The sequence below is a fragment of the Physeter macrocephalus genome, chromosome 8, assembly GCF_002837175.3.
Source record: "Physeter macrocephalus isolate SW-GA chromosome 8, ASM283717v5, whole genome shotgun sequence".
In the NCBI taxonomy this organism is placed as follows: domain Eukaryota; kingdom Metazoa; phylum Chordata; class Mammalia; order Artiodactyla; family Physeteridae; genus Physeter; species Physeter macrocephalus.
In genome coordinates, this window is record NC_041221.1 from 145,240,854 (window position 1) to 145,261,146 (window position 20,293).

Here is a 20,293-nt window from a genome sequence, read left to right on the forward strand (position 1 = left end):
CCCATTCTGAGGGTTGTCTTTTGGTCTTGTTTATGGTTTCCTTTGCTCTGCAAAAGCTTTTAAGTTTCATTAGGTCCCATTTGTTTATTTTTGTTTTTATTTCCATTTCTCTAGGAGGTGGATCAAAAAGGATCTTGCTGTGATTGATGTCATAGAGTGTGCTGCCTATGTTTTCCTCTAAGAGTTTTATAGTGTCTGGCCTTACATTTAGGTCTTTAATCCATTTTGAGTATATTTTTGTGTATGGTGTTAGGGAGTGTTCTAATTTCATACTTTTACATGTAGCTGTCCAGTTTTCCCAGCACCACTTATTGAAGAAGGTGTCTTTTCTCCACTGTATATTCTTGCCTCCTTTATCAAAGATAAGGTGACTGTATGTGCGTGGATTTATCTATGGGCTTTCTATCCTGTTCCATTGATCTATATTTCTGTTTTTGTGTCAGTACCATACTCTCTTGATTACTGTAACTTTGTAGTATAGTCTGAAGTCAGGGAGCCTGATTCCTGCAGCTCCATTTTTCGTTCTCAAGATTGCTTTGGCTCTTCGGCGTCTTTAGTGTTTCCATACAAATTGTGAAATTTTTTGTTCTAGTTCTGTGAAAAATGCCAGTTGTAGTTTGATAGGGTGCAGTTTGATAGATGCAAAAATCCTCAACAAAATATTAGCAAACTGAATTCAGCAATGCATTAAAAGGATCATACACCATGATTAGATGGGATTTATCCCAGGGATGCAATGATGATTCACTATCCACAAATCAACCAATGTGATACACCAAATTAACAAATTAAAGAATAAAAATCATATGATCATCTCAATAGATGCAGAAAAACTTCTGACAACATTCAACATCCAGTTATGATAAAAACTCTCCAGAAATTGGGTATAGAGGGAACACACCTCAGCATAATAAAGGCCATATATTACAAGCACACAGCTAACATTATATTCAATGGTAAAAAGCTGAAAGCATTTCCTCTAAGATCAGGAACAAGACAAGGATGCCCGCTCTCCCCACTTTTATTCAACATAGTATTGGAGTCCTAACCATAACATTCAGCCAAGCAAAAGAAATAAAAGGAATCCAAACTGGAAAGAAAAAAGTAAAACTGTCACTGTTTACAGATGACATGATAGCATATACATACATAAAAATTTCTAAAGAAGCCACCAAAAAACTTTTAGAACTACTAAATGAATTCATTAAAGTTGTAGGATACAAAACTAGTATACAGACACCTGTTGCATTTCCTTATGCTAACAACAAACCATCACAAAGAGAAATTAAGAAAATAATACCATTTAGAATAGCATCAAAAATTATAAAATACCTAGGAATAAATCTAACAAAGGAGATAAAAGATGTGTACACTGAAAACTATGACATTGTTGAAATAAATTGAAGAAGACACAAATAAATAGAAAGATATTCTGTGCTAACAGACTGGAAGAATTGACACTCTTAAAATGTCCATATTACCTAAAGCAATCTACAGATTCAATACAACCCATTTCAAAATCCTAAGGACCTTTTTTCACAGAAATAGAACAAAAAATTCTAAAATATATAGAGAGCTGCAAAAGACTCCAAATAGAGCAATCCTGAGAAGGAAAAAGCTGGAGATGGCACACTCTCTGATTTCAAACTGTATTACAAAGCTATAGTAATCAAAACATATGGTATTAGCAGAAAAACAGATACATAGATCAGTAGAACAGAGTTGAGGGTCCATAAATAAACCCATGTACATATGTACAATTAATTTATGACAAAGGAGCAAAGAACATACAATGGAGATAGGATAGTCTCTTCAATTAATGGTGTTAGGAAAACTAGACAGCCACATGAAAAAGAATGAAACTAGGCCACTATCTCACAGCATACAAAAAAATCAACTCAAAATGGATTAAAGACTTAGAGGTAAGACCTGAAACCATAAAACTCCTAGAAGAAAACATAGGCAGTATGCTCTTTGACATTGGTCTTAGCAACATCTTTCTAAATATGTTTTCTCAGGCAGGGGAAACAAAAGCAAAAATAAACAAGTGAGAACACATCAAACCAACAAAGGAAACCATCAACAAAACAAAAAGACAGCCTTTCAAATGGGAGAAGATATTTGCAAATCATACACATCCAGTAAGAGGTTAATATCCAAAATATATAAAGAAGTCTTAAAACTCAACAAAAAATTCCATTCTCTATGTTTGCATCTTTATTCCTGTCCTGCCCCTAGGTTCTTCAGAACCATTTTTTTTTTTTTTTAGATTCCATATATATGTGTTAGCATACGGTATTTGTTTTTCTCTTTCTGACTTACTTCACTCTGTATGACACAGGGAGGGGGAAGGGTAAGCTGGGATGAAGTGAGAAAGAGTGTCATGGACATATATATACTACCAAATGTAAAATAGATAGCTAGTGGGAAGCAGCCTCATAGCACAGGGAGATCAGCTCAGTGCTTTGTGACCACCTAGAGGGGTTGAATAGGGAGGGTGGGAGGGAGATGCAAGAGGGAGGGAATATGGAGATATATGTATACGTATAGCTGATTCACTTTGTTATACAGCAGAAACTAACACACCATTGTAAAGCAATTATATTCCAACAAAGATGTTAAAAAATAAAAAAACAAACAACCCTATAAAAAATGGGCAGAAGAGCTGAATAGACATTTTTCCAAAGACATACATATGGCCAACAGGCACATGAGAAGATGTTTAACATCACTAGTTATTAGAGAAATACAAATCGAACCATAATGAGATATCACCTCAAGCCTGTTATAATGGCTGTTATCAATAAGGCAAGAAATAGTTAAGTGTTGGTGAGGATGTGGAGACAAGGGCACCCTTTTATACTATTGCTTGGAATATAAACTGGTGCAGCCACTATAGAAAACAGTATGGAGATTCCACAGAAAATTAAGAATAGAATTACCATATGATCTGGCTATCCTACTTCTGGGTATTTATACAAAGAATATGAAAACACTAATTTGAAAAGATATATGCACCCGTTTGTTCATTGCAGCATTATTTACAATAGCTAAGATATGGAAACAACCTAAGTGCCCATCAACAGATGAATGGATAAAGATGTATATATATATATACAATGTAATACTACTCAGCTATAACAAAATAGAAAATCTTGTCATTTGCAACAGCATGGATGGACCTTAAGGGTATTATGCTAAGTGAAATAAGTCAGACGGAGAAAGACAGATACCATGATTTCACTCATATTGCAGTATAAAAAATGAACAATAAAATAAAATAATAAAATAAAATAAATGAACAAACCAAACCAAACATATAGATACAGAGAATGGAGAAGGGGCTGAAGGGAGGGCAAGAGGGCTAAGTGGGTAAAGGGGATCAACTATATGCTGATAGAGAAAAACTAAATTTTTGGTGGTGAGCGTGCTGTGGTGTATACAGAAGTAGAAATATGATGTTGTGCACATGAAACTTATATAATGTTATAAGTCACTATTACCTCAATAAAAAATTATTAAAATATTCTCTCTCGTGTGTACACGTGCGCATGTGTGTGTATGTTTACATGTGTGGCATGTTGAACTCACCAAAGTATTCAAGAAAGAATCTGCATTTAATTGCTGTTTAGGAAATAAATTATTAAGGATAGGCTAGGATTTGGGAGAGAAAAAATTAGAAGACAATTCAAGGAGGAGCAAAGATGTCATTGTGAGATGGTATGTACTGCATGGAACTTATGAAAGGCTGGAATAGTCTTGGAAAGGAGATGGAGACTTGGAGTTTATCATGAAAGCAGTGTCACGCCATTGAAAGTTTTTGAGCTAGGAGGTAACAGTTAATATTAGTTTGTGTCACAATTTCTAAGGTTTTACTGTGGAAGTTTGTAGTTAGATTTAATCCAAGGAATTCATATGTGGGGAAAAAAGGTGAAAGAATGGAGTGAGAGATTTTCATCTTGCCTTGCTTCGTTTTCTGCATATGCTGTCCACTTTGAAAACATAAAAAAGTGTTATTTCTCTAATGTTTCCCCACAGGTTTTATTAGGGTACCCAAGAGGAATTCACATGCCAGGATCCTTTATAAAGCTATCATTCCTGAGTTACTGTCTTTTACCGCTAAAGACATTCACTTGCCCATCCCATGTGGTCATTTTGAGAAATTGCCCCAGTTTATAGTTTTGAGCAAAGCTTATTAATTGGAGAGTTATTTGAGACATCTCCTTATTGGTGCTTCTGAATTTTTACATATCTCCCAGCAGCAGTTACCTCATGGAAAAGTATTTGTTAACTTTCTCAATTAAGAATGTGTTGTCCATTGCACCCTCACTCCTATTTACCAACTTTGATTAAACCTCCTCCCACAAACAGTATATTTGTTAATACCCAGGCATTTGGATTGTGTTTAGAAGCAGTAACTAATTCATTATATTCAATCTTGGCAACTCTGTGGCAGAATTCACTCACTGCCTCCCCCACTACAGATAGGGTTTTATGTAAATATTTATATAAGAGTTTTGTATTTATTCGTTTAGACCTTTTCAAAACCTATTAGCTAATTCTGTCTTGGGTATTAAAGGAAAATAATTGAGAATAATTTTATTTGGATTTCCTATAATATCTGTGTGTTCTGCTTATTTAACGAAAAATGTCAGAAACTAATTGATGAGTTTTAGCTATTTCTATTTTTATCAAATATGTGAACTCAAATTCTGACTCTCCTTAAAGAGATCGTTTGCCTGGGGATAAATTCAGAATGGAGAGTTGCTTAGCAGAGCTGTCTTTGTTCTTTACTGTGTTTCACAGGGACTAATAATGTAAAAGAGATAAGAGATGACCAAGGTCAGGAATAGACATTAATATTAATTGAGTACTGACTGCTTGTCAGGCGCAGGCTCAGCCTCCTTCACAAAGTATATCTTAAAAATTTTCTTCAGAATTCAAACAACAATTTTAAGAATATTATCTCTAAAATATTCTGTAATATTAGATATATTAATATATATGATAATGTGTAGTATATATTTATATTATACATCTTATATGAATATATTTTGTATTATATGATAGATAATTTTATAATGTTATACTATATTAATATTATAATAGACATTAGATTATCTAATATTATCTTAAATATAATATTACTTTGATAAATATTCACCTTCCTTCTTTAATGTGCAAACTATTCTCCCACTCTTCCTAAGGGAGGCAGCCAAAATGCCTATCATTTGGCTTAGTCTCAGAGTCAGAGTCTCATGATAGTTTCTGTATAAGTTTCAGATGTGCCTCTTTTAATCCAGAGACTAAACTCACACACACCTATCCTTCAATGAAGGAAGAGGGACAGGATAACCACTGTGAACACTCCTGTTTCAAAATAGAAAGATTGGGAAGCTGTGGTAATCTCTACATCAGTGACCAGTAATGAATGACTCCTTCCAGTGGTCTCCTCGTTCAGTCTGCTCCTCTTGAATCTGATCTGGCCCCGTGGCTTGCTTTAATAGAATAGAATGTGACACAAGTGCTATTATGTTACCCCTGGCCTAAGACTTAAAAGGACGTGACTACTTCCAATTTTGTACTCTTAGGGTTCAGCCACCATAGAAGAAGTCTGATTATCCTGAGACTACCAGACTCTTAAGGAAGCCTAAGTGAGCCACTTGAAGATGTCACATGAAGGAGGATCTAAGTGCTTTGAGTGACAGCCCCACATGAAATCCCAGCCTCCAGGCAGCACCAACTGCCACTGTCTTGGACATTACGAATCGGTTGTGCCTCCAGTGAACCATCTTGGACATTCCAGACCTGTTGAGCCTCCAGATGACTGCAGCCACAGCTCAACCCGTGTAAGGAAGAACTACCCAGGTGAGCTCAGCAAATCCACAGACTCATGAGCCATGATGCTAGTTGTTGCTGATTGAAGCCACTAATTTGAGGGTGATTTGTTACATAGTAACAGATAATTGAAACACACAGAGATCACTGTTCAGAGCAATTCAGAACTTTCTCTTTGTAGATCCTGTGAAAGTTCCTTATCTGTGGGTGGGGATGTGTCTTGATTAAGCCTGATGTGCCTTAATACAATCTCTGTGATAGCTGCAAGGGAGAGGACCTTTTCTGAATGATAAAGATCACAAGCTAAATACCTCTTCTCTGACAGGTATATCTTCTTAGAACACAGGACTCATTCTTATGCTAACTGTAGCATCTCTAACTGTAGCATCACATGGCTTAAAGAAAATCACCCTTAATAGACAACTAATGGAAACATACTGTATAGCACAGGGAACTCTACTTAATGCACTGTGGTGACGATGGGAGGGAAATCCAAAAGGGAGGGGATATATGTATATGTATGGCTGATTCATTTTGCTGTGCAGTAGAAGCTAACACAACATTGTAAAGCAACTATACCCCCAATAAAAATTAATTAATAAAAAAAAGAAAAGAAAATCAGCCTTGCTTTAAAGCTTTACAACCGAAAATGACATCCTTTGGATAATATTGCTCTTACTTTCCTTCTGTAAGCTTATATTATTACCTCTCTGCATTCTTCTCCCTCTCCACATAAGAGATTGCTAGATCCTTTGTATAGCAGTCAGCAAACTGAATTTATAAGTCTGAGTGGAAAACATGTTACTCCTTCCAACTCCCAGCAGATCTTTCCTGCTCTATGTTACACAGGTCTCAGAGCTCCCCCAACCTATGCCTTCTTGTGCTCATGGCAGCACTGACTGGCCCAAGCTTCTCTTTGGCCCTCAGGATCCTGCATGGCTGCTTCCACAGGGACACCCTCACCCAGATTATCTTCTCAGCTCTCAGGCAAGCCTTCACCTGCAGTTTCTTCTTTAGCCTTTAAGAAATGCATCATGCTGGATCACAGAAAGACTCTTGGGTCTCAGTTCAAGATCTCTGGGAAGCAGATTCAGAGATGAACATTTGAGCGCAGGAGTTTTATTAGGGAGGTAGTAGGGAAAGCTCAAGTTGAACTAAGAGGCAGTGTTGAGAGAGACTTTGATCCCACAGGGAGCTCTGGAGCTAGAATGGCCTTGCAAAGTGGTTTCAGATTGAAGCAAGTGACTGGGCCTTTGTATGAGCTGTATTCCCTCAGCTTTTGACTACCAGCAGGCAATTACATGTAAATTGCAATGAGATGTGTGTGGGAAATAGAGGATGAGTGGTCCTACTGTGTGCAGTGTTATAAAGAGTAGCCGGGGGGCTTCCCTGGTGGCGCAGTGGTTGCGCGTCCGCCTGCCCATGCAGGGGAACCGGGTTCGCGCCCCGGTCCGGGAAGATCCCACGTGCCGCGGAGCGGATGGGCCCGTGAGCCGTGGCCGCTGGGCCTGCGCTCCGGAGCCTGTGCTCCGCAACGGGAGAGGCCGCAGCAGGGGGAGGCCCGCATACCACAAAAAAAAAAAAAAAAAAAAAAAGAGTAGCCGGAACACTAGCTAGGATCATTTTGTCATGAAATATATGTTATAAATCTTCAGCTATTTAATGGTTTAAACATTTTCCCATTTGTCAATGAACCTTTTTGGCAACAATGATCCAAAGAACCTGAAAAACTTACGTTTAATAAAATATTGTATAATTAAATTGTGTTCCTTTTAAAGAGAATTGATGGTGTATGTGCTCCTTACAGGAAATGTTTTCCACCTACCTTAAGAATAGTAGCAATATCACTGACCCCATGAAAATGAGAAGACACAAATTAGCTGAAGAAGCATCAGCATTTTTTTAAAAAGTAAGTATTCTAAAAAGACTCTAGCCAAAGATGATAAATTCACACATTAGGCAGCAGAAGGGGGTTTACATGTCACTTTGTGACACATGTCCTTTTATGTAGTCTAGTCACTGTTCTTCTAAAATAGTTTGTCTAATTTTTTCCTTCAAGTTTTCTTGAGCACCATTCTAGTGCTACTGTGTTGTTTCACTGGAAAAACTTTGCCAAAAGTTTGAATGAAGCCAGTGTCATTATTGTATCAACCAGAAAATTAGTTAATTCTAATAACAATTTGTTTCTTTTATTCGATTGACACAGTAAAAAGAAGTATTTTGGAATTTCATTTTGTTGAGAAATGTTACATAATTGTAACATTTATGAGACAAGTTACATAATTGAAAGTATAAATTCAGCTCAAAACTTTAACACTGACTATAAAATTACAATTGACTGTTGAGCAATGCAGTGTTTAGGGGCGCTGACCGCCCCCCCACAGTGGAAAATCCATGTATAACTTTTGACTCCCCCAAAACTTAATTAGAAATAGTTTACTGTTATCTGTATATCTACATATATTTTGTGCATTCATGACATACCTTTTTCTTATTTTTTTTTCAATATTTCTAGGCTATGCAGTTCATCTGCAAGTTTTTTCAAATTGTCACAAATCTCCAAAAAATTTTCCAATATTTTTATTGAAAAAACATCGTTGTATAAGTGGACCAGCACAGTTCAAACCCATGTTGTTCAAGGGTCAACTGTATGCTTTATGATGGTGATATAAATAAAAATATTGGTGTCATAGTGAAAACTATATTCTTACTAAATTAAGAAACCTATGGAGAATATTTCAGTTGTAGTACATACAAAACTCATATTTTCATTCTAACAAGCTACAATATTCCACCAAAAAAGAGATTCAACAGTCAAAAAACCCACTTTTTTAAATGTTTTTATATTCATAGAATTAGAGGAGCAAAAATGTTTGTGTGTACTATGGCCAATGTTGAATATAAAAAAATAATTACTTCAGCATGGTCGTACACATTTTCAGTTGGATCCTAAAAATGTTTGGACTTGAAAGAACTAATTTGGAAGTGAATATAAGTGTTTTGCAACCTTTTTTGCTGGGTATAGAATTTTAGGTAGAAATTTTTCCATTTTAACCCTTTAAAACTGTCTCTCTATTGACCTTCATTGTTTGTGACCATAAGTTTGCACTGATTCTTATCTTACTTCTTCTCTATGTAATTTCTCTTTTTCCTTTGGATGCTTTAGAATTTCTTTTTATCTCTTGTATAGAATTTTATTATGGTTTTCAACTTGTTTTAAATATTTTCAACAATTATTTTTTCTTGCTTGTCCTCTCCTGAGACTCCAGTTACATGTATGTTAGACTACTTGATATATCCCACAGGTCCTGAGACTCTGGTCATTTTGTAAATTTGTTTTAAAATCTGTTTTTTATTTTGCCTAATTTCTGTTATTACACCTAAATTTCACTGATTTTTTTCCTCCTTAGAGTTAGATATGCTTTTAGTTCCATTCAGTGACATAATTTCAGATATTGTGTTTTCTGCTTCTAGACGTTCCATTTCATTCTTCTTTATACTGCCCATTTATCTCATTATGTTTATTTTTTAAATGCTTGAACATATGTGTAAAGTCCTTTTCTACTCATTCCATCATTGCTTTTTCTTCTTTGTTTGTCTCTCCTGGTTACCAGTCACATTTTCCTACTCCTTCCCATGTCTACTTAATTTAATTGGATGCTGGATGTGTGATTTTTACATTATTGAGTGACAGATTTTGTTTTATTCCTTTAAAGAGTTTTGGACTCAATTCAGTAAGAATGGCAGGGTATCTATTGATTCCCACTTTTTGTGCAGGTGCCTGGAAATCACCAGGTATCAATATAAGAAAAGTGGCCCAATCTGTTCAATAAGTCAGAAACAGAAGAAAGGGACTATGCTAGATTAAGAGTATGATTAAAGTATGATCCTGGAATAGGAAGGGACATAAGTGTAAGGACATTTCAAGATCACGAGAGAAATTTTTAAAATTACTGAAACACAGAGGTGATATTATCGACTAGGATGCAAGTTACAAAACAGCAGAGACACTATGTTCTCACTTTGGTTAAAAACCAACACTTACAGGTATACATACATGTGTAAAAAAAGATCCACCAAGACATATACTAAGGTGTCAACCTTGGTGCTGATCCCTGAGTGTAAGATTATGGTGTTTTCATTTGCATAAATATAATGGATGGCGAGGAGATAGAAAGCTGGGGTGATTTTAGGGCTCAGTTTATGTTTCCCTTCCTCAGAGATCCCAGTCCTGTATTACCTGTTGTCCATTGTCTGAAAATAGCTGTCTCATAAATTTTATTCAGTTTACTCATTTATGATGAGAGAACTTTTTGTGTAGCTGTTACCTTTTCATGGATGGAAGTAAAAGTACATTAAATGACCTTCCTTTTCAAAATGTGGTGACTTTGGATCCCTACTTTGTTATACTTAATTATAGGAAACTGGTTTTCTCCAGTTTCAAAAAGCATCATCCTTCAGAGAACAGGAAACACTTTGAAACTCTGATATGTACATTGGGTGAAGAGATGTTTTCTGATGGTTGTCGCTACTGGGAGGTGAGGGTCCCAAGAAAGTCTGTTGAATTTTTGTTTGGACTCAGGTCACTGGGAAGGAAGGGATATAGATACTTGTTGACCGTGGTTTGCTATTCACTGAGCCTCAAGAACAATTCGTTTGAAGTTCTTTCTCAGCATTCCCTCCTTTCCTTCAGACAGTCCTGTCACTATGGAGAGGATCTAGTCTATAATGTGACAGAGTGGACCCATATTTATAGTTTTAATTACACCTTCCTCCAATCTCTTATATTTCTCCCTTAAGATCCTAGACAGTGGAATAGATCTTCTTTCACTGACCACCCTGCAACTGCAACTGATTTCAGCCTTGGACAACCAGAAAGTCACACTGATGTATATCGTAACCCAGGCTAACTGGAGCTTCCTTGGCTGACTACTGGATCTTGCGGTCTCTTAGTGTTGCTTATAGTTTGATAAAAATTCACTCAAGCAAAACAAAACTGCATTTCCTACCATTCACACTGAGAGGGGAATGAAAACAGTGTAAATTTTTCATAGTTATTTGAAAAGCCTGTGGTATTTGGCATAGAAAAGATATTCAGAAAGTAAAATTGTGTTTTGGAACACTTTATATAGACACAGATACAAATCCCTATTGTTGCTGGTAAGCCATATCTCACATAGTCATGACTTTAATCATCTATTTTGAAAATATTTAAAATAGTGTAAGTATGGATACCACCACAGCTTTATTAAAATCAGCATCCCTCTTCTGTTATTTGTATCACAAAACTTCTTGGAGACACCAATTTTTCAATGTTGAAACAATTATTTTCTCTTATCCATGCCATCCTGCCATCTCCATCTCACTCTCTACCTCTCATTTGTCTAACCCTCAGGCTGCCTGCATGGATCATTCCCAGCATGTCACACCCAGCAACAACTTTGCAGCTGCCTGGTGGTTGTTTGGCTCTGGGGTGGTCTTCCCAAGAGTATTCCCTTGTCTAGCTTTTGTTCTTTATCTTCTCAGAGAATCTGGTAGTGGGCAGGGGAGTTAGTACCAAATGAGCAATGTGTATTTAGGTAGATAACCTCTATGAATAATTTGTAAAGTAGTTTATAAATTAGGAAACTTTAATTTTGATTTCCAGTGGATGATGTTTCAAGCTACTAAAATGAAGTCATTTACTATAGAAATCCAAGTACTTTCTCCACTGAAGCACAGTCAATTATAAAATATTTTAATGAGGTTTCACTCTAAGACAAAAATTTAGACCAGGTTCCAGCTAATGAAGTGTCTTGTCCTTTCATTACAAACTCTGTAAAGTATTATTATTACTTTATTGCCTCACTTGCTTCAGATAAGGCATTATTTAAGCAATACTGAAACTTGAGGAAACAGGGAGGGACAGCTGCTCGTGGACACATTTTTTTGTTTGTTTTTGTTTGTTTTTATAATTTCTCAATTCCTTACAGTCTACTTGTAATGAATTTTCTGTTACATTATTGCATTATTGCATTACTGACTTGGTGAATTAATTAGATAACCAAAGTGGAAATGTGAACATATGGTTTCATTAAACCTACAAAATGAAGTCACTGACAAGTTTGTGCAAATAATCCTTCTTCAAAAAGTATTTCCCTAAGGACTTCATGGTAAATTGAAAACTTTTGTTATTGACACTCAGTGCTCTCTGTCAACTCACACATCTAATTACCTTTGTGATGCAAGTGTCCTACAACACTCCCCAGTTGTTTTGTGCCCTGACCTCAAAACATCTACACATAACCACTTCTGGGCATTTGCTTGTATCATATTCCTCCGGCTGCAATATTTCATCTCTCTCACTTTGTTTCTAAATTCCCTTTATTTATTATTTTGCTTTCTTTATTCTTGTTTTTATTTCCCTTTTTTCTACAATGAATGTGCATTATTTGTATTTAAATACATTTTTCACATTACATTTGAATCATTGGTTGGACCTCCATATCCATTTGAAGGCCTGGTTTTAGTACTGGGTAGAAGGTGAAACGTTGTCTAATATGTGCCTTTAGAGTGTGGAAAAGCATCTGATGGGCTGAGAGGAACCAAACAGTCCCTCTCCATATTGTTTACACTTACACCCTTTGCTGGTGTCTCTCAGCTTAGAGATAAAAAGCAAACAGCAACAGAGTTGCTCCATTCCATCTCCAAATCTCTGAACATTTTTGGAATATTATTTAAGCATTATTTATCTATATCCAAGAAAATCCAAGCTCAGCAGAAGAGAAAGATATTGAGTTTGTTCAACTTCTTTCTTCTATCTATGCAAAATAAGTGTTTACCACGTGTGTGTGTGTGTGAGTGTGTGTGTGTGTGTGTGTGTGTGTGTTAGATGGAAGTTCTACCACTTAGGATGAAAATGACACAATATTCTGAAGTGGCATCCAGGAGTAGGCAGGGTAAGTGAGTGATAGTGACATGGTTGGCTCCACCCAACTCATGATGGAAGCCACATTGTCTCTACTCAATAACCCCAGAATCAGTTATTTTCATTTAACGGTGATGAAATATTAGAATTCTAGGTGCTTTTGTTTGTTGGTTTGGCTTGGTTGGTTGGTTTGGTTTGGTTGTTTTTCCTATACAAGTTATCGATTTAGTTAAATCTTTAGGCTAAGAGCTAGGGTCAGAATTCTTGTTCTTCCACTCTTTGCCAAGAAGACACTAAGCAAATCTGTTAGCCTCCCTCTGTCTCAGTTTTGTCAACTATAAGTGAGGATGATAGTACTCACCTTTCTCATAGCATTAGCAGAAAAATCTGTAAAAGACAGGAAAAATGTCTGGCAAATAAAAGGGACTAAGATAAGTGTTTCAAACTGGCAGTATGTTCGCTATCCTGGGGGTATAAGTGCATATGTATTCCACTGGGGGCGCACACCACAAATATAGGGATCTCTTGTTATCTGGACTTTCATTATAAAAATATTTGCTATAATGACTTTCAGATATTGAAGATTGTGAAGGAGTGAGCCCTGCATGGAGAAGAGTGGTACAGACAGAGGGAACTTAATTTTAAAAGTCCTTGAGTTGGCATCAAGTCTCACTTTTGAAAGGGAAAATCTGTTATAGTGAGTCCACAGACTTCTAGTGAAAACACTTAAATTGTACAGGAGTCCAGGCAAGAGGACAGAGAGTGTGTTGCAGTCACACTTCAGCTGTACTTGAAGGAATAGTAACAGTGACTTGCATTATTTGAAGGGAAAGAAACAGGAATACAGCCATGATTAACCACATTTGCTCCCAGTGCTCCAGCCACACTGACCTCCTTACTGTTCGTGGCAATGCACGCTCTGTCCCTAAGGCTTGGAACATGATTGCCACATAGTAGAGGTCTTAGTCCGTTTGGGCTGCTATAACAAAAATACCATAGACTGACTGACTTAAAAACAAATTTATCCTCACAGTTCTAGAGGTTGGGAAGTCCAGGATCAACACACTGGCAGATTCAATCTCTGGTGAGAGCCTTCTTCTTGTTTCACAGATGGTGGTCTTCTTACTGTGTCCTCACAAGGCAGAAAAGGTGAAGGAGCTCTCTGGGGTATCTTTTATAAGGGCACTAATTACATTCATGAGGACACCACCCTTATGACTAGTCATCTCCCAACAGCCCCACCTCTAAATACCATCATATTAGGGGCTAGTTTTCAACATGAGAATTTTGAGGGGACACAAACTTTAGTCTATACTTGTGTGCCCAATAAATAATAATTTGCCAAATAATTTGAATAAATAAAGTCTCTTGCATCTGAGCATGAGAACATGGAGATTTTGGTAGCTGAGGCTCTTCAGGTTATTAAGTGTGATTTAACATATATTTTGTCAGAGCAGAGAGCTTGACCTGGGATTCCATATAGCTAAAGAGGCAGCACTTGGGAGAAAGGGTGGTCTGAGAGCTCAGAGACAGTGATTTAAGAGTCTGTGAGCATCTGTTGATATTGGGAGGACAGAGATGGATTCTATAATAAACCAGCAGCAACTGTGAAAGGACTGAATCACCCACTAATTATGGCAGGTTAATTCACCTGTATAATTACTTATTTGTGTTCATGGTACCTGCCCTCTTTGTTGACTAGAAAGCTCCATGAATCAGACCTGCTTTTGTTGGCCTGAGAGGGTGGCTCTTGAGACATTGATGCCCATACTATCAGAGAAGGGGATTATAAGAGAATTAGTTTGGCATCTGATTCAAATTGCAAAGTCTGTAGAGAAAGTCCAGATAAATTCTTAAGCTGCAAGTGTCTCAAGAGTAAGATAAGTTCTTTGGGATTCTGAAAGTAGAACTCCAGAATATGTGGGTTTTTCTTAAGCTAAGTATCATGACTCCATCAGTAAAATATCTTTTTCATAGATAAGAGCTAAATGAATCATAATACAGAGTAATTTCTGTTTTTAAATTATTGTCAAATTTTGATTATCATCTAGAAATATGGTTCTGAAACTTTAGTGTTTATTGTAGTTATAACTAGGGTTCACTCCAGTCTGACTGAATGTTTGGAGTTATGTAGGTGTGGATTCAAAATCCAGAAAGGTTTTCTAAGCTCTAGCTAATACAAAAGGAGCTTGAAAAATGGTAACAGGGGGCAGTTTTCTGGAAATAGCAAGTGATATCCTTGCCAATTATAATGAGTCCAAAAAGTTCCGAGAGTTCTGACTCCTCCTTTATTTGGCTCAGTTTGGATTCACTTAGACAGTTTTTGTTTGTTTGTGGTTTTTTGCAAAGCTCCTTTTTCCCAGGGAAGTTCTCAGTGCTGGAGCCAACAAGCCAATCATTGCCTTGATGGGGCAGAAGGCTGTGCTCCCCTGTCACCTCAGACCCTCCCCGCAAGTGGATGCCCAATACATGGAGTGAATGGACTCAAGATCACCCCTTAACTAAGACAGTTTTTTTAAATGTCTGATCATCAGGGAACACCACGGGGAGTGTTGGTCTGAGGCTGCAAGATACACCCTTCTGATGAAGAGCAGTACAGATGCAGCTTTGAGCGTTTGTCCTGTCACAGTAATGCTACTTTAAGTGTATGTGGCAGGTGAGTCTCTGGGATAGGAGTCTGTGTGGCTGAGTTCTAGGATAAGACCTGTCATTTCTCACATGACCACTCTGCTCACATACAAGGAGAACTGGCAAGAGAAAATGGAATTCCATCTCCTCCTGGTGATTTTGTGCAGTATATCTCCATTCTATGCAGTTTTCTTGTAGCACATCCCTCCTCCCCTTGAATCATGGTAAGAACCCCATAAACTCATTGTATCAGACCAGTGAAATGTTATATTCATCTCTCTGTCTCAAGTTTACTATTCTCAGATGTCTATAATTTAATCTCTCCACAAATATTTTCATAAATTCAGTATCAGATATTTATATCAAAGTGACTTACTGGTACATTTCTTAAATTTTATTAACTGACAATTGCAATCAATAAATGTTATCCCAACAACACTGCAGAAGGCCTGAGACAATGTAGGAGGAAGTAACACATCATCTCTTTCCTGTCAGCACAGAGGATTTTAGTAGGGTTGAACAACTGGACACTGGCCTAAAATGTATAGTTCCAGGGATTAAATCCTCTAAGATTATGTCATTTATCATTTCAAGGTGAGATTTTATACCTTACTGATGGAGCACAAATAAACTCACACGATGTCACCTCTGAGAAGATAATATTAATTCCTTATTTTGTAACAAAGAGTGAAAAAAAAATTGGGAAGAAGTTCATGCTCTACTATTTTTTAGAAATACACTTTTATGCAAGTTACTTGACCTTTAACATTTTTCCATTATTTAAACAAATGTGAGAAAAATACAGCTGACCCTTGAATAACGTGAGGGTTGAGGCACCAACCCCTCACTCCCCAACACTGCCCTTGAAAATTGGGTACTGCTATCTCTCAAAGGAATTGATAAATGACTCACCCAAGGGCAGGAAGCTGAACCAGTTTGAACAGAATCAGAACTCAAACCCTAGTTCTCTTGATTTCACATATTATGATCTCTAATCGAATATACTTTTCCCCACACTTAGTATGAAGATCTGTAAAATGAAAATACAAAAATCATTGGAAAAAATCTGCATGTAGGTGGACCCACACAGTTCAAACCTGTGTTGTTCAAGGGTCAACTCTACTACCTACTTCATTGAGATATTATGTAATTTAAATAAGAATGCATGCAAAGAAATTAGTACATTGCATAGTACATAGTAAGTGCACAATAAATGCTGCTGCTGATAATCTACCCTTGGTATATCAGCAGCAATCATCTTGACATTTACAACAAACAATGCCCTGAACCTCTAATCCAAAAAATCATATCAAAGTCTAGCAACCTCCTCCAAATATTTCCATGTTTACAGTCTAAAGCTCAAATTTTGTACTAGCATCTGTATTCTCATAGTAGCTAAGTATAGTGGTCAATTTGTTTTCCCTCAGTTGCTTTTATTAGTTTCCAAAATATCACTCCAGACACAGAATACAGCATTGTTCCCTGATTTCACCAAATATATCAACCATGAATGGTGCTTCTGTGTGTTGTGTGCTTTAAAAATTGTGTTGAGATCCAGAAATGTCTATTACCTTGTAGTCTCCCAAACCACTGGGCACTGACTAGTGGGCAGCCCTACTACATTTCCAAGAGCATTCCAAGGACCAGTTTAGTGTCTCCAGTGTATTCATTCCTTTTTTCACACTCTCTCCTGTTGCCTGTAGCCTTGCTTTTTTCTTAGCATTATATGTATAGCATTATAGGCCTCAGTGTGAGTCAGAGATGGAGACCTGGAAGTTGTATAAAAAGAAGTGCTGACTTGAATAATTCTGAGCCCAGGAGAAAGGTAAGAGAGTAGAGGGCCAGAGACACTTTCATTGGAGCTCAAGGCCCATCTCACGGATGCTCAGAAATCTGTCAATGTCTTCCATCAGGAGTCCTGAGAGAGGCCAGGGTCCACAATGTATAGGGAGTCTAGGGAGTAGATAATCGTCCTCCACATGCAGGTTCAATCTCCTGCCACTCCCAGGACTGCAACTCATGCACATCCCCAAAAAGGAAGGCTACAGCATTGATTCACCCACTCATAACTGGGAAAGGAGGAGTTAACAGCATCTCTGGATATTTGATCTTTCTACATTGCTTATTGTACATAAAACTGGAATTTATGGTTTATAGGGCACAACTGGAGAGTGAAAGTCAGTCATGTAGGTTCCCTACCTGTGTGATTGATGGAGTGTAAAAGCTAAGAATCTAAAGTGGCTTCCTCAGGCTCTAACTTTTAAATCACATGTGTTACACATATTGTTAGCACTCATCTCTTAATGTAAAACCAAAATACATCCCAGGGTGGAAAAATGACTTTTTGAAGAAGTATGTCAGATGGTTTTAGACCATTTCAGAGGTGGATGTTGCTGTCTCTGTCCTTGCTTTTTGTGTCTATCACTAATCATAGTAAAGTTTGGTGCTAGGTACAGCATGTGATTGCTGTGAATCTGTTTTGACAGTTGAACATTTGTGGTAGTGTAATGACTTAATCAGAACTGTGTCCTTCAACAAGCCTCTGAGATTACTATAAATCCTAACACTCGACTTCTCATTATTACCTTCTTTTCTTGACTATTTGTTAATATCTCATTCCTTCAAGATTTCTTGTTCTTCCCTTTTTCTGCTACCTTTGATCTCTTAGGATAATCATTCATTCTGAGGAAATTGTTCACAGAATATTCTTACTACCTAAGTTACACAAGAGATGAGCAATCATTCTGTTTGGTTAAATGTACTAAAACCTAGGATCAAAACAATTTTTGGTTGTTTCTCTCTTAACTGAGCTCCTTGTCCCCTTCACATTTCACAGGATTAGGAAATTACCCACACCCTCTCATCAAGAACAGTGATGCCAGAGTGGTCCATCTGGTGTGTCAGGCTGCAGGCTGGTACCCAGAGCCTGAGGCAAGCTGGGGAGATCCCTAAGGACAGAATTTAAAGCCACACTCTGAAAACAACAGAGCAGGTGGAAACAGCCTGTTCTCCACTGAGTCTTCAGTCCTGGTAACCATGACCTCTTTGGTCCTCAACCCCAGGCTCAACGAGAAGAAGGAAATAACTATTTCTGTTGTCAGGTTAGTTTCTATATTATTACATCTCATTGCCTTGAGTAGTGTTTTAAAAGCTGTGTTTCTTGTGTATTGTTGAATTTCTAATAGCAAGGAAAATGATTTTGAGTCCCTGAACTGTACTTTTTTAGGCAACCTTCCAATACCAAATTGAATTATTCTATTCAAAGTCTCCTACTTGGACTAGAGTTGCTAGCATATCTTTGCTAAGTGAGGTGTGATATGAAATTCAAACTTCACAGCATTCTTTCTTGAGCTTGGGTTTCTTACCAGATGATTTTTAAATAATGAATATAATAATTGTTAACAGTAAATTGACAGGAAGCACAGTGAAGTTGAAGCTTTCCTTTATCCTTACATAAGCACTTCTTTTATTCATAATATTTATGCAATGGCACAGTAAATAGTTGAATTATATTAAAATCATTGAAATGATTGTTTTGTCTGTAAGACACCAGGGAAGTTATTTGTATTATTTTACTGGTCGATTTAAAAATGGTGGAGGCAAAAAAAAAAAAAAAAATAGTGGAGGCATGTGTGTGTGGAGTGATCAGATTAGGACTGACCCATCCCCTCTAGTGTAGACAGGGGCTACAGTAGAGAAGAATTTAAATGTTATCAAAAAAAAAAAAAGACAGAAAATGTAAGATGCTTTAAGGTCAGCATGAATTAGATATCTGGCTCTTTTGAGAAATTAAGTATGTACTGACACACATTGCCACTTGTCATAATTGATGTCTATATTTTCCTTCATGACAGAAATAATATATGGATAATTTTGAATATTATTTTAGCTGTGGTCTGCATTTCCGTGGTTGTTTTTTTCATTGCGGTGCAAAGACGATCTAAAAGTAAGTGGGCTGGGGAAATGTGATGACTGTCATTTGAGTTTGTCCATTGTTGGGACCGGGTGGAGTAAGATGGTGACTTGGAAGAGTAAACGGTTATCTGAAAGAGTTAAATGATATGTATGTGACAGAGAGTGAAGGCTTGGAAAGCAGGAATATGAAGGGTCATTTTTTGGTAGCACTTCTTCAGTTGGGAATCCTGGTTTTATCTTGGTACTGAATGGCATGTTATTCTCAGTCTTGCTATTGTGGAAAAAATGCTATTTGCCCAACAGAATAGATTACCACATGGACCCTAGTCCTTCAGCCTCCCTTAGTTTGGCTTCAGTTAGGATTTATATAGGGGCCCTGAGTAACCTGGTTCCCATAATGGAGCAGATGAGATGTCCAGCAGTGAAGTGTGGGACACCACTGTGTACATGGCAACAAAAGAAAAACAAACTATCAAAATAAGTTAATTAAAAAGAAGCCAAAAGTATAGATATAACCCATTTTTGAATAAGGGGATAACTTAGAGATAATTTAAACTTTCTCAAACATTCTCCTGGAGAACACTTTCCCCAGATGTTAATTAGGGGAGATTTGGGGAAATATCTGATTAAATAAACTTGAAATGTCTTAGTTTAAAAATGATCAGAGATATTAAATGATAATACGAATTATGAGTCTCTAAAAGCATTTAATTTCATGAAAGAATACTTCAGAAAATATTAAGTTTAAAATGTATAAATGTCCATATTTTATAAAGTTAATATATAATTTTAAAAAATACGTAAGATGGAATGAATTAGAGTTTTCTTTTTATATCCATGGGTGATATTTATTTTATTCTCCATATATTTCTGATCCTCCCTATTATCCATAATAAGAATGTATAGGGCTTCCCTGGTGGCGCAGTGGTTGCGCGTCCGCCTGCCGATGCAGGGGAACCGGGTTCGCGCCCCGGTCTGGGAGGATCCCACATGCCGCGGAGCGGC

General features: G+C 37.1%; 1 long non-coding RNA gene across 2 annotated transcripts in view; it reads left to right on the forward strand.

Moving 5' to 3' along the window:
• The window catches only part of LOC112066187 (uncharacterized), a 46,263-nt gene that overhangs the window by 14,115 nt on the left and 11,855 nt on the right, over nt 1-20,293 (forward strand). The window contains exons 2-5 of one of the 2 annotated variants that reach the window (XR_002892472.3): nt 5,592-5,868; nt 7,646-7,747; nt 18,210-18,474; nt 19,228-19,319. This is a non-coding gene — a long non-coding RNA (uncharacterized lncRNA). The remainder of the gene's footprint in view (nt 1-5,591; nt 5,869-7,645; nt 7,748-18,209; nt 18,475-19,227; nt 19,320-20,293) is intronic. The other variant, XR_003681073.2, reaches the window with a different exon arrangement.